The sequence below is a fragment of the Protopterus annectens genome, chromosome 7.part1 (assembly GCF_019279795.1).
Source record: "Protopterus annectens isolate FY-2018-M chromosome 7.part1, PAN1.0, whole genome shotgun sequence".
NCBI lineage: Eukaryota > Metazoa > Chordata > Ceratodontiformes > Protopteridae > Protopterus > Protopterus annectens.
The window spans coordinates 25807399-25820217 of NC_056740.1; the positions used below are offsets into that span (position 1 = coordinate 25807399).

Below are 12819 nucleotides of genomic sequence, written 5' to 3' on the forward strand. Positions count from 1 at the left end.
AAATATAGGTGAAGTATATGGTAATGTACATCCAGATACCTTACGGCAGCTCACCCCTGATACCCCCCTTTTTGTAACAGCCTAGGTCATGTATGGTGTCCCCCCCCCCGACTCAATAATACAGGGCCACATACCACTGTTACATACACTGGCCTCTGGAGTGCATTAGAGTGCACATGTATTGTGTAGGTGATGCTCACACATATATGGCCCCAGCCCACTGTATGTGTGGGGAATACAACAGCAGTGACTGATGGCAGCAATGGTGGTGTGATATACTCACAGCCCACTACAGAACAACCCCCAACAGCATAACATATGTGCAAAGTTTGGTATGTAGGTGGAAGACAGATGCTGGAACACAGGCACATATGTGGAAAACTGTTGCTATACACTAAGCAAGTTGCTGGTGTTACAGGACAGTTTGCAATATACTTATAGTCAGGGAATTGAGGTTAGAAACAGAAATGGATGTAGCCATGTATTGATAGCATTCAACACACATACTACCAGTGTAATATCTGACACAGGACCTGTGTGGTGGACAGACAAAACATGATAGGCATACCTCTGTCCAGTTAGAGGATTGGCCCACAGTTGTGAGCTATGCACACAGACTGTATTCCAAGGTAAACTAGTATATACATACACACACACACACACACACACACACACACACACACACACACACACACACACACACCCTGTAACACCAGTACTATACAAAGCATAACACAACTCTACTCGCACTCTGTCTGCTGTTCTGGAACCTCCTACAAATATGTAGCTGGCCAGAGTGTGCCGGTTCTCCTGTAAGAGGTAGTGCTACCTGCTGTCTGTAACACAGATGCCCACACACAGGAAGGATGTCCATCACACAGGAAATGTAAAGGGACCACACCCACATGATGTAGGGATTTATAGTGGGTGGTTGCCATGACAGTGGTAATTCGAAGTACTACACATGTGTTGTGTCTTTTTGGCTTTTCCCAGTTAAGGGTCGCCACAGCGGAACTCCGGTCCACTAATGATTGGTAGTTGAGTTTTACGTGCCGAGTTACCAGCTCTGACACACAAGCTTCAATGAAGGTACACGCATTTACGCATGTCTCCACGCAGAAGACGTTCTAGCTGAGAATCGAACCGGACAGCGTCTTACTGCAAGGCGACAATGCACCACCAACGCGGGTTATGTGTAATCATATCTATATGGCTATCTGGATAAGTATATGTACATATATTTCCACCATATGTCCTGGACATGGACTATAACCCTATCCCAGCCCCTATAGTCCCAAAGTCGTAGTTCAAGGGGATGTCAGGTATGTATAGCAGGTATATTAGAACACTATTGGGATTGTCTTCACAGACATGGTGTGTGTGGGAGTTCACATCTGCTTATAACATGTGTGCCATTGGCTACTGACAGACATCCTAAGGACATCATTGCAAAGTACAACTGCTAGCATGTAATGCCCCTGTGGACTGCAGAAGAGATACTGGCCAATATATGTGGTAATTCTGACACACCCTGTACAGTCCAGAGGTCTACACATAAGCCCTTAGTGCACAACATGTGTACCATGCCTGACAGTATGGATCTAGACAGCCATGTAGATGGGTATAACACATAATGACTGGTATACATCTGCCACCACAGGTTATGCATTCACACACTCCTGTCTGGCCTAACACATAATGACCACTGGTACAGGTGTGCCATGGTCACATACTACTCACTAGATATTGACATACATCTGTACAGCATCCCACTGCTCTGTCTGACATACATGACTTTGTAAGGGAGGCCCGGCAGTAGTACATCTGGCAAGTATCTGCACATGACATCTCAATGGATAAGTACACTAAGCTGCTAGGCATGTAACAATGCACTGTGCAGGTAACAGGCAGACTGGCTCACAACTGGCCTACATCACCTATGGGGGAATGCACATGTACCTGCATATAGAGCAGGCTCAACAGACATGTCACAGCACAGGGTAAGATACACCTGTGTGAAAGTGCATAACCACAACCAATGTGAACACAGCCACAGCCACATATGTTAAGCTAGCATAATATTACAGTATATGGCCTATCTGTTCTACACCAGCCTCATATGTACATATACTGGGCTGCTACACAGTTTAGTCTGATGGCTGTTTGTGGTATGGGACGTGTGTGTATGGCCCTACAAACATGTACGCCAATACGGTACCATACAGTGGGGCAGCATGTAACATCAGATAGTAGGGGAACTAGAACAATGACATCGACCACAGTCTGTACACAGGCTACAGTAAATATTAACAATACACACACTGCCAACATTCACCATAAGTACACAGACCTCTGTACTGTACAAGCATCCACAGAATGCCCAGGTTATGTCATGAATTATAACCCCTACTGTACATAGCATGTGTAGCAATCTGATCTATCACTGACTTGTTATCAGATATGATGACACTAATTATGGTGTACAGCACATATGCACCACTTCCTGCACAACATATGTACAAAGGTTGACAGAGGTTTGACTGGGAGCACATACACAAGGCCAATATTCACATGTTGCTGTGATAACCTCATACATTTACTGTTGTAATGGGGTTTATTGCAACATATGTCCTATGAGGGATATGGAGTTAGTAACTGTCATGGCCTTCACCATCTACAGACTGCAGTCCTCACACTACCTTCTGCAGTCCACAGATAGTTGCTCTGTGGGTAACATATGAAACCAAAGGCACAAAACTGCCCTGTTTGCAGATGACCCTGCAGATGGGGATTCCTCATAAACATGGAACTGACATTGCAGGTACTGAGACATATACGACAGACATATCCAGACAACCACTGTGAAACCAACATTACTCCTAATGCAGCATAGCAGCACTTACAGTCTGTAGTCAGGTCCGGCACTTCCCCCTCCTGTTTGTTGCCCTCTTTCCACAGTGTATGTTGTTAGAGGTAAATTCCCAATCCATCTGAGATGCATCCATCTGAGATGCTGTTTGACAAACAACAGATCTACTTCCTGCTCACAGTGAATAAAAAGGGCAAACACCACCATGATGTTCCTAGATATTGGATTGTGTTTCCATGCAATTGGCTATGGGAATGTTACCACAGCTGTTCCACATGTAATCAGCTAGGTGAGGGCTGCAATTCATGCAGAGGCCATCAGCTGATCATGAGCATCACTTAAAATACATATGCTGCTGCATAAGCAAAGCAAGTGTGGGTCTCCACATCCACCAGAGAGGGAGTGGGTGAGGCAGACAGTGGAAAATACATGTCAGGGAGGGGTGGGAGAATAAAACTGAAGCACGTTTGTGTGACATACCTACCAGCACAGGGTATCAACCCCCTGACAACTATGTAGTTCCATCACAGTTCGATGCAGTTATTGGATGCGCCACATGGGTTACCTATTGTGGAGCACTCAGACCATATATGTGATGGTGAGTGATATCTGCAACAGGGATACAGTAGCTATACGGTAGGTGACGTACATGTGCCTGTCCACATAAACAGGTGCCAGTGTCAACACAGCCACACTCTCACAGGGGCTCACATACATTTACATACTTGGCAGGACCAGAAGTACAACTCATCAGTAGTGGGACTGCTACAACACATCACTGTCCGGGTATCACATGCACCACATGGGTCATATGGAGGTTGTATGGGCAAAGATTATGAGGAGGTGTCAGACATCAGACAACATGCTTCAGTATGCACATGGGGGTTGTAGTGAGTGTGGATGTGGACATACGTACCATACAACACACACACAAACACACAGGATGCCAGTACTGACATGCATGGGGGCATGTCTGCACGGGTGTGTGGTGGTCAACTGTGCTAGCAGGCTATACAAGGGTAGGCAATGGGTATACCTTGGCATCAGGCCACATAACAATGGTCAGCATTGTGGCTCAGGGCTGTAGTTTCTGCATTTGCCCACACAGGTGGGTACTGTATCCTCCATCCAGTCACCTAGGTGACTAATGTGTGTGGCCAATGCTGTGCATCACTTGCCATGTATGTGTTCCTTAGACCATGACATGGACGGTGTCTAGGATGTGCATACCTCCCCCATGCATGTACAGTGACATGTGGAACTGTACCTGGGGTGTCTGGCCCATGTTGTGAACACAGATTATAATCAGATGTGCCAGTCTTGCCCACCTGTGGCAGGGACTGGTAATGGGCAGCAGGTTTATCCTGCAACTACATTGATAGCATCCTAACAGCATTCCCTGGTGTCAGTGGCATCTGTCCATACAGGGCATGTTGTCAGGCATGGTATGTCTGTTGTGGGTCACATGTGAAGGCACCACAGGTGGTGCAGGTGTCCATTGGGGAACATGGGGGAGGTGCACTGTCTGCATGTACGTGCATATTGGTCAGATGGGGAGAGTGGCATGCCCTCTGTAGCTCACTGATATCACTCCATAGTTATTATCAGTGGCCGATATGCAGTGTACTACCCACATATTGACTGTTGCCTAGGCATGTGTGTGTATGAGACATGGGTGAGAGTGTGCTCTGGGTAATACTGGGGTTGCTAACTGTGATTGCCTGGCCTTGATGTCACATGTATGGGTATGGATATGCACCCCAGCCTCTCGGCTATTTCACAGCTTCTATCCCTGTACAGTAGCCATTGTGATATGTACTAGGGCCACCATATAAGAAATTTGCAAAACCCGCCACACATTGGGGCCAGGTGTCACACATGCACATCCACCTTCACCCAGGATACAAGTTACACACACACACACACACACACACACACACACACACACACACACACACACACACACACACACACACACACACACACACACACACACACACACCTGTCATGTCTGGGAGTAGAATCCCTAACTAGTTTATTACACTACAGCACTACGCAGTTATAATACCTGCCATGGACATTACTGGAGTACTCCTTCCACAGAGGTGTATTTCACACTGAATGACATCAGCAGGATTGCCAAAGTAGGCCATTTGAAAGTACTGTGAGTGACTAGCCTAAAATGCATTGCTCCCTACACAGACAGTGAGACACACACACAAAACATCCACAACCGAGAAGTGTGGGTATAAAACCCCTAACAGAAGTCTATATCACACTACAGCATGGAGCTGTTATAGGATGTACCACGGGAATTACTGGAGTACTCCTTCCCCAAAGGTGCATTTCACAATGAATGACATCAGCAGGATTACCAAAGTACAGCATTTGAAATGTCCTGCGAGTGACTAGCCTATGATGCATTGCTCCATACACAGACATTGAAACACACACAAAATATCCAGAACTGCCATGGGTGGAGATGGAACCCTACCACAGTTCTAATTCACACTTCAGCAGTACGCAGTTACCAGACGCGCTACAGAGATTACTGGGCTACAACCTTCCCAGAGGTGTAGTTCTAGGTGGGTGACATTAGCAGCTTTGCCAATGTTGAGTATATGTATTGTAAGGTGTGTGAGTACCCTAAAAGCATTGCTCTCTACACAATCAGAGACAGACAGACATGCACACAAACGCACACACACAGTTGCCAAGTCTGGGATTAGAACACCTATCTGACTACTTTATCACACTAAAGCAGTATGCAGTTACAGGATGCACTGCAGAGATTACTAGGCAAAAACCTTCCCAGAAGTGTAGTTCTAGGTGGGGGACATCAGCAGCCTTGCCAAAGTTGGGTATATGAATTTTGAGTAGTGTGAGTACCCTAAAAAGCATTGCTCTCTACACAGTCAGAGACGGACCGACATGCACACAAACAGTTGCCAAGTCTGTGGTTAGAACACCTACCTAACTACTTTATCACACTACAGCAGTATGCAGTTACAGGACACGTTACGGAGATTACTAGGCAACAACCTTCCCAGAGGTGTAGTTCTAGGTGGGTGACATCAGCAGCCTTGCCAACGTTGGGTATATGAACTGTGAGTAGTGTGAGTACCCTAAAAAGCATTGCTCTCTACACAGTCAGAGACGGACAGACATGCACACAAATGCACACACACATTTGCCAAGTCTGGGGTTAGAACACCTACCTAACTACTTTATCACACTCCAGCAGTACGCAGTTAAAGGACGTGCTACGGAGATTACTAGGCAACACCCTTCCCAGAGGTGTAGTTCTAGGTGGGTGACATCAGCAGCCTTGCCAACGTTGAGTATATGAATTGTGAGTAGTGTGAGTACCCTAAAAAGCATTGCTCTCTACACAGTCAGAGACGGACAGACACACACAATTGCCAAGTCTGGGGTTAGAATACCTACCTACTTTATCACACTCCAGCAGTAAGCAGTTACATGATGCACTACAGAGATTACTAAGCAACAACCTTCCCAGAGGTGTATTTCTAGGTGTGTGAAATCAGTAGCCTTGCCTAAGTTGAGTATATGAATTGTAAGGAGTGTGAGTACCCTAAAAAGCATTGATCTCTACACAGTCAGAGACAGACACGCACACAAACGCAAACACAGACTCACACACATAGTTGCCAAGTCTGGGGTTAGAACACCTAGCTAACTACTTTATCACACTACAGCAGTACACAGTTACAGGACGTGCTACGGAGATTACTAGGCAACACCCTTCCCAGAGGTGTAATTCTAGGTGGGTGACATCAGCAGCCTTACCAAAGTTGAGTATATGAATTGTGAGGAGTGTGAGTACCCTAAAATGCTTTGCTCTCCACACAGTTAGACAGACAGACATGCACACAAATGCACACACACAGTTGCCAAGTCTGGGGTTAGCACTCCTACCCAACTAGTTTATCACACTACAGCAGTACACAGTTATGGGACACGCCACAGAGATTACTGGGCTACAGCTCTCCCAAAGGTGTATTTCACATTGGATTACCCCAGCAAGCTTGTCATAGTACGGCTATGGGGAGGGTGGGGTGTGCATGGGCCATAACCCATTTATGTATGGGTTGACACGCCACATGCGGGCGCACATGGGGGGGCATATGTCACAGGTACATGTATACAGCTGCTAGATGACTACTTCCTTGTACAATCATGTTGCACAGCTGGCACATGCACCACATAGTCTGTAATGCTGACAAGATACTGGTGGCTAGTATCTGCAGTGAGTGACATCTGCACCTCATGTGTTTGGGGCCCTTTGGCTGTGTGCTGGGTGGGACAGGCCTGGATGGCTCCTTGTCACAGTGACCCTCTTCCACACATCTATGTACATCTACCTTTGGTTTATTATAGTGTGTTGTCCTGACATATATGTCTGTATTCCTATCCATTGTGTGTGCAAGGCATGAGTGGTGCATACCGACGACTGTCTGCACTAACAACTGCAACTGCCAGATATGTCTGATCCACTGGTGTTTGCAGTCATGGCCTTCATGTGTTTCAGTGTGTGAGCATGCCAAGTATGGACGTCTGTATTGAATCTGTGGATTGTGTTCAGGTCATTTGTGCTGCAGTGCTGAACTTTGTGTTGTACACCAACAGGTAGCATGCTGTCTCTGCAGGGTATCCATCAATCATTTGGCTTTGACTGTTACTACATTTCTGCATAGCAGGGGGGAGCACACCTGACTGTTTCTACATAGGAGTGGGGGGCATACCTGACTGTTATTACATTACTATGTAGGATGGGGGGAACACGTGAAACGTGTACACATTCGCTATGACCGTACTGGTATGTCAGGTACTCAATTTCATTCTGTAACTGCTAACTATCATGCTGCCTAGAGGCATACCAATGTACTACAGATTGTGGCTTTGGTTGCCCTACATATTATTGTCTGCCTTCCTACCCTTCAGAACTAACATCCCACTGCCTGCCATGCTGTGGTCTGTCTGTGTAAGCCTGGGGGGGGGGGGTTTAACCATAGCCATCATTCTGGGGCCATGCCATAGGCTCTGTTTGGGTTTGTCTACACCCGTCCTGCTGGCTGAGACTGTTGTTGGGTATGTGAACCATCCTGACTGGCATGTACGGGTCATATAGACACACATGTCACACAGCACATTTCCTGCAGTGGGTTTTGTCACCCTGTGCAGTGCTGGCTACTATGGTGACTCCAGTATGTGTTGCAGATGTCATGGTGCCATTATGGGTGTCTACTGTCTGCTGCAATAACATTCAGCCACCCAATTCCCTTGCATACTCACATCCATACCATAGCTACAGGTAACAACACATTCTACTCCGTATACTGTGTAGCATAGCACATACCATAACAATGTGGGTACATGTAGCTGGTGAATATAGCTGGTGAATACTGCAAGGCTCCATCGGATGTGTCCAGACACCAGATCCATGACCTGAGCATCCCAAACACACGCTCTATTATATGTCTGGCCTGTGCGTGTGCCTCATTGTGCTGTTGTTGTTCAGGTGTGTGTGCATTTCTGATGGGTGTCATCAGCCATTGCTCCAGTGGGTACCCAGCATCCCCCACTAGGTGACCGTAGGGGATGTCCACATTGGCAAATCTTTGGTACAGCTGCATCAGATGCCATATGTGGGAATCGTCATAGCTTCCAGGGCAGCCAGCACAGACATTCATTATAATGTCCTGGGCATCAAAGACAACCTGGCAGTTGATGGAGGGGATGCCTCTGCAGTTGATGTAGGCCCTACCCTGCTCACCGGTTGGTGGTTTGATGCATATGTGTGTGCAGTCTATAGCACCCACTACCCCAGGGTATTCTGCTATTTGGTGGAAGAGACGCATATTGCTGTTCAACACCTCATGGGTGTTGAGGAAATATACATGCTCACTGGCATGTGCTGACATGGCATCCAAGAACATGTGGAATACTCTGCCTGTGAGATCCCCATGATATCCCCAGTTGTGCTTTGGGAGGTACCTGCAGCTAGTATACCTAGGCCTACACATACCTTTATGTCCACTAGGATGGGTTTCCCTCTGTCAGTTTGGCGTGTCAGGTGTGGCCGGCACAGCTCAACAATTTGCTGTAGGAGGTCTCTGTCCACCCTACAGCGCTCCACTATCTCCAGCTCATGTAGCCCCTGGTAGGTTACCCTGGATCTGTATTCTCTTCTCCATCTCCTCACTGTGGGTTGTTCAGCAGCATTCACATCTTCACCACCCTCAGCATCTTGCACATGTTGTTCTATGTTGCCTGCTGCAACCCTTCTCATTTTGTAGATTTGTTTGTTAAAATTTCCCCGCTTGTATACACCGGTGGGATAGAGTGTGGGAAAGACCAGAGGGGAAAGTGTTTGCTTGGTTTATAGTAGTGTTCTGGGCTGGTCTGCTGCCTGTGTAATTGGCTGATTCTGATACATTTCACCTGCCAGCTAAGATAGTTCTCCTTGAATACCTTCCTACTGCTGTTTTCCCTTCCCATTGCCTTCCTGTTTAAGCCCGTATGCTCGCCATGCAAACAGGGTGCTCATATTTGCACACTGCTGCTATTTCTTGGTTTAACTTCTTTTTTCTTCCTGTAAAACCCAGCGCGTACACTCACTTAGGCTTTGTAAAGAGTGCTAGGCAGGTTTAGACACACACTAGGAGCACACCCAAGCCACAGGGCTCCAATCCACTTACAGTATGGCTAACACACCCACCCATGATGTAACCTACCTCCTAGTCTTGCACTCTGCTATTCCTACTCTTACACTGTTGGGACCTGCCTCACATGCTGGAGAAAACTGGGATTCACTATCCTTCCCCTCATTTGCATAGGATTGCCTGACAATGCATAGTTACATGTCTCACACTGAGTCTTCCCCCTTAGCAACCACTATTCACCGGCCAGGTTGCCTTCTGCCTGCCATTGACTTGCATGGCAGACTACTGATTTTAGTTAGAATGCTTATTTTAGGTTTATTTTATTATTCTCCCGGATCCCGTTTGCACGCCACTACCCTATGCTTAATCAGCTTAACATAACATAAAGGTTGATTTTTTTTGTATTGTTTGCAATGCCAATGGCCTTATACTTGGCCATTGGCATGCTTCCTCAATGATATGCAGCCTTTATTTGGAGCTGTCATAGCTCCATTTTGGATTTTGCAGTACCGTACTCGGTTACTAACCAAGTACATTTCTGCATATTACACTAGTCCTCCACGCCCTGATTTCTGCTTCCTGGATGGTAGATTTACCTCATTTGCATGGTTTTCACCTGCAAATGGGGTGATTTGCATACAGGGGCTGGGAATGTGCAGCACTAGTGCTACAGCACTCGCGCACGTCAAACGTGCACGTACGTGAATCGCTCGGCCGCCATACTGGCAAAATTACCTCTTACACTAATCATGCACACCATGCAAGCTTTTGAGAATCCGGGGGTCTGCTTTTAAAATCACATTCCTGGTTCACATTGCATCATTCTTCACACTTCATTTATGTTCACCTCTGGGCAGAAACCAGAGCAATAAAGGACATTTATGCATGCAAATTCTGGCCATTAACTCTGGCCTTAAAATAATAGCCAGGATGTCCCACTCTAGACTCACTGGCTCCGAGTCCTAACATCAAAGGGTCACAACATGCTTTACTTGGTCAGTAGAGTGCACTGTTGTTACATTTCTTTCCAGTTCCACATGTAATTTTTACCATTTAAGACAACAAGCCTGTGGTTTACATTAATATTTACAGATGACAGAATTATCTCCAAAATTCTATCTGGCTGGGCTGGCAGCCTTCATCTATCTTCACCCAATCTTCACAGGCAGTGTCCATGGAATATGTGGCAAAGGATGCAAGGACCTGTAGCCACTGGCTGAAGCAGTGTCAATTCACAAAGGAAGAGATACATCGGATCCCAGTATTAGACCCATCAGCCTGACTAGAATTCTACCTAAAAGTAATGGACAAAATCATAATGGAGCTTATCAAAATGAGAGTGACTTAATTCTGTTAGATTTGAGCAGTATGAGTTTGTTAAGGTCCCTAGAGCGAGTGAATCGAGTAACATTTGACTTACGAATGTTTAGCATTTCCATTAAGGCACGAGCAGAGGTTGCTCTGTATGCAAGGCACAGGTCACCTCTGAGTAGTTTATATGATACAGAGTATAGTGGCAGAGAGTTCAGTCTGTCCTCATAAGACATGTGCTGAAGACCTGGAATTTTCTTTGTGAGAAACCTTTGAGGTTTCTCCAGTTGCTGTAGGTACCTAGTAAGGTACATATGAAATGGAGCATTGTACTCTATTATTGGCCTGATGAGGGAAGAGTACAGGGGGGTTAAAACTGGATATGGAAGCTATGCCCCTAAGTATGAGGTGAGCAATGTAGAAAGCCTTTCTTACCACTGTGGAGACATGGTGATCAAAGATTAGGTTGCTGTTGACCTATGTGCAAATTTCTCACCACTGATTTAGAGTTCAGGGTGTTGTTATTAATATGGTAATCTGCAGGGACACTGGCCTTGACAAAGGGGATGATAATGCATTTTTCTGCATTGAGTTTAATCCATGACTTTGGCACAAAACATTGGTTTGCGTAAGTCCTTGTGGAATGCTGACATCATTTGAGAACTCAATGACTGCACACAGTTTGCAGTCATCAGTAAACCTTGTCAGCCATAGAACTTTTGTTTTTGCCTGCACTTCTGAGAAGTAGATTCCATACAGTAGGGGCCCCAGCACCAATCCTGGTGGAACACCACTTGCAATGGGTCTGCGGGTAGGGGTGGAATCCCTTTTTTGACTGTATTCTGTCGGTGAACCAGTTTGGAACCCACTGAACAGTTATATATGGGTTGATCCCCAACTGGGTGAGTTTTTTAATGATGCCTAAGTTAGGGATTGTGTCAAAGGCCTTGGCTAAGTCTAGGTAGGCCATATGCACAGATCTGCCTTCATCCAGGGCCTTGGTGACAGTCTCAAATAAGTCCACCATGTTTAACAGGCATTAACTCCCCTTAACAAAAACAAACTGGATTGGCACAAGTGTTTGAAGGTCTCCTGTATCTTTGCTGGTAAGGTCCATGATGATTCTCTCCATGGCTTTGCAGATAAGGCTGGTTAGGCTTATGGGCCAATAGTTCCCCAGGTCAGTGGATGCATCCTCTTTCTGCAAGGGGATGACAGTAACTGTTTTCCATTCAGCAGGAACAAAACCAGTGCTTATGCTGTGGTTGAGAAGAGTACACAATGGTGTTGTTAATTCCTGTTTTAAACCATTTAGAACACAGCCTGGGGTGTTATCAGGCCCTATAGAAGCTGTGGTTTTGGCCTTGGAAGAGAGCAGTGAAGACCTGCTCTTTAGGGATACTAGGTGGAGAACAGGTTGTAGGAATGTTTTGGGGTATATTTGGCAGGGACAGGGGAAGAAGTTTTTACTGACAGGTTGGCTATTTCTACAGGTTCAGAATATGTGGTACCATTCACTATAAGTTCAGTGCAAACCTGGACTTTTCCTTTAATATTACAGATGTAGCTATAGAATGCCTTATGGTTATCCTTAGTTAGGAATGCTAATTTAGATTTGTAGTTAGCTTTAGAGTACTTGACAAGATGTCTTATTTGCTTGTTCAAGCTGAGAACGGTGTGCTTCCATTTCTGAGACCATTCCTTCTTTCTCTTAGATAGCAATTTCTTCCCCTTATTGTAAAACCTGTTTATATGTTCACCATGCAGACTTGTTCTTTCTTGAGGATCTTGCTTTGGTTCTATCAGGTACGGCTGAGTCAATACAATGGTAGAGATGTTTATACAACGCATTGGTGTATATTCTAGTATAGGTGTCCTTGCCACCAGTGGGGACAGGTACTTTGAAGCTATTAATACCATCTTGTAAGAGACTGTAGTTGGCTTTGGAGAAGT

General features: G+C 45.8%; 1 long non-coding RNA gene across 2 annotated transcripts in view; it reads right to left on the reverse strand.

The window, feature by feature from the left end:
- Positions 1 to 12819, reverse strand: part of LOC122807524 — a 549309-nt gene that overhangs the window by 322049 nt on the left and 214441 nt on the right. The gene's annotated exons all lie outside the window — the stretch shown is intronic.